The sequence below is a fragment of the Papaver somniferum genome, chromosome 7 (genome assembly GCF_003573695.1).
Source record: "Papaver somniferum cultivar HN1 chromosome 7, ASM357369v1, whole genome shotgun sequence".
Classification (NCBI taxonomy): Eukaryota; Viridiplantae; Streptophyta; class Magnoliopsida; order Ranunculales; family Papaveraceae; genus Papaver; species Papaver somniferum.
The window spans coordinates 20,943,419-20,947,101 of NC_039364.1; positions in this window are offsets into that span (position 1 = coordinate 20,943,419).

Genomic DNA, 3,683 nt, shown 5'->3' on the forward strand with positions numbered 1-3,683 from the left:
TCTCCGCTCTTCAGGCATGCAGTTAACATTTTGGAAACACGCTTGAACCTATTCACCTGTTTTTTATACGTAATGACATAACATCAAACGGTAATTACCTAAGATTTATAGGAATAATATAAAATGAACAAAAATATAAGAACACACACCAGTCTATCATAACCAGCTGGTTTGTCTTTGATGATACAATTATAACTTGAACCCGCCGCAGTAGTGTTGGATTTGATTTCACGGATAACCAAAGGATGTGATACGTTGTTATACCAACTCATATAGTCTGGAGAATTTTCATCACCTCGGATGGTTCGTCTACCAGTGTCGATAATGAAGTCATTCCTCTTATCCCAGTTATCAAGAACAGTAGGTGGGCCTGTGTGAACAATCGTGAGATTGTCACCACTAGAAGAGCACAACTCCAACTCCAATTTGTAGTAATCCCCCATTTTCTCCACAGGTTGATGTTGTATGTACCCGTGTTGTCGCATCACCCTAAAGGGGTTATACATCACATATCCTGTGGGGTGCCACAATGGTCCAAAATAAAGGGACAAGTCCGACCTAACATTTATATGCCCACTGGCTCGATCTTCCTTGTATGGATCAAAGCATACGTCCGAGGCCTTCAATTGGTCCAAAATCTCCCTCATGCGAATCAAATGCTTCTCTTTTATCCTAGAACGGTTGTCTTCAAATATATACTTTATTCCTCTAGGAGTACCTTTGCACCACCCCGGGTTCTCTTCGGCCAACTTCAGGATAGGGAAGTGGTCATAGATCCGTGCCTATATACATAAGAAACCAAGTTTTAGTAAATAGATTGTGTATATTCGGTAGTAAATTCCAAACATTATTTCCGGTTATATTTAATCGGAAATAAAACTGAGTACCTATCCACCGAATACCCAACATTCGGAAATAGATATGGATCATTTCCTAACGAATATGCGTCATTTGGAGTTCAGTAACCTATAGTTTTTCTGGTCTGTATATTCGGTAGTAATATCAAAAGAATATTTCCGATTATATATAATCGGAAATAAAGCTAAGTACCTAGCCACCGAATAACCAACATTCGAAAAAAGAGATGGATCATTTCCTACCGAATATGCGTCATTTGGAGTTCAGTAACCTATAGTTTTTCTAGCCTGTATATTCGGTTCTAATATCAAAAGAATATTTTCGATTATATATAATCGGAAAACAAAATAAGTACCTAGCCACCGAATAACCAACATTCGGAAAAAGAGATGGATCATTTCCTACCGAATATGCGTCATTTGGAGTTATGAATATGCATTATATGTATTGTCTACCGAATAACTATAGAGTGGGTTATAGAGTTAATGAAAAAACCTGCAATAGAGCCACGTTCTCGGCAACTTGGCAGGTTCCTATCCTCGAAGCCTTTCTCAACTCTTCCATCAAGAATGCTAGGCATGCCGTGCCCCAAGAATAGTCACCGACTTCATGGAGAGGATCCAAAAGTTGTATAAGGTTGGCGTCGATCCGGTTGCCAGAAGTATTGGGGAATATGACACATCCAAATACACAAAGGAGATATGCGGTGGCAGCGTGGTTCACTTGCTCATCAGTTAACGTTCCATTCTTTTCCTTCTCCAAGATGCCTCGGAACATATTCATCAAAGCTGTAATGTTGATCTGTCTTGTTCTGTAACTTGCATGCCTCCTAAACTCTGCTGTTGTTGTCTCTTCATCCCAACCTAAGCACTTTTTAGTTAGAGCATAAAGTTGTGCCCAACTTAACTGCTTTGTGTAGTTAAACTTCACAGCTGTTCCTTGGTCGGGAAGGTTAAGAATCTACACAACATCATCCGGAGTAATCGTCATCTCCCCAAACGGCATATGGAAAGTATCGGTCTCAGGATACATTCTCTCCACGAACGCCGATATGGCCACACGATCATGTTCCAATAATGAATTCTCGGAGGCATTAGCTAACCCCGAGTTGGCAACAATTGACTTGAACCTTTCACATTCACCGGATAAAGGCCATGCAAGCATTTTTGTTGGTGCGGCGGTAGGTTTGAGTAGACGGACCGAATCTTGATGATCCTATTAAAGTACATAAAAAAATCCTTAATACAAATATTACGATATAACACATAGACAATACATTAATAAAAAATAGTAATTTTATTACCTCGGTTTCGTATCTTTCTCTGGCCCATGAGTCTTTGTATCCAAATAGCAATTTTCCTCCATCCGACGGTAGCCCAAGGATTGTGCCTGCTGGAATACCCTTCTTCTTCAAGTGCCGAGGGACAAGATGTGATGCTTTCTTAGCAATATCCTTCTTTACACCATCTTTTCCTTTTTTAGCTTTTTGGGTACCACTTGGTTGTCCTTCTTCTTCTACTCTTGGCACTGGATCAACTGGTTCAATTTCATGGTGGGGTGTAACTTGTGGAGAAGTTGGTTCTGTACTTTGTTGAGCGGCTTGTTCAACACTTGGTTGCACCCCTTGTTCACTGCCTTGTTGTTCTACACTTTGTTCAGCACTTGGTTGCACTCCTTGTTGACTGCTTTGTTCTTGTAAGCTTTGTTGAGCACTTAAATTATCTTTGGCACTCCTTTCCCTCCTAGCACTAGCTGTCACTTTCTTCCTCCTTTCTCGACTTTGTCTAAACAACAAAGAAAGGAACAATATTTACAAACTATACAATCGGAAGACAAAGTATGGAAATATAACCCGAATGTACACATTCGGACGTAAGAAGACACATACTGTTCCCGAATACAAAACAATCGAAAGCTAACTAAACATATTTACAATCGAATATGCATCAATTGGAGTTCAGAAGCTCTAAATTTTTCATCCTACACAATCGGAAGAAAAAGTACAAAACTATAACCCGAATAAACAAATTCGGAAGTAACAAGACACATATTTTTCCTGAATGAAAAACAATCGGAATATAACTAAACATGTTTACAACCGAATATTCATCAACTGGAGTTCAGAAACTCTAAAATTTTATCCTACACAATCGGAGGTATAAAACATTATATTGTGTTCCGAATAAATAATGGTCCCAAAATGGGATTTTTCCTATATCAGAAATTTTGAGATTTTTTCAATATATATATATATATATATATATATATATATATATATATATATATATATATATATATATATATATATATATATTCGGTAGTGAGTGTACTTCCGAATACTGTGTGTCTACTTAAATATATTCGGTAGTGAGTGTACCGATTATTACCAGTTTGTATCCAGGAAGATATGGCCAACAATATTCGGCCGATAACCATCAAATATTTCTCCCGAATACTGTCGATGTTCTTGAGAAATGAAGAACACGACTACATTCGGAAGTAAATAAGCATGAATATCGCCCGAATCTGGATAAATAACCGAAAACCCTAGAAATGTTTTTTCTCGATTCGTCGAATTAAAGCGAAATAAACCCCCAAAATGATAGATTCTTACCTAATTGGGGCCATTTGAAGTTGACGAAGTGTTTGACTATCGGAATCGCAACCACCGACTACATCGACGGGTACATCTTCTTCGCGTTCTTCTTCATTTGCAGCAACAATTTCTTTATTTCTTGCTAAAATCCCAATCTTTGGATCGATACTCCGAGCAACGTTTTTGGTTCTAGGTCTGTGGGTTTCATTTCCCTTATCCATTGTTTTAT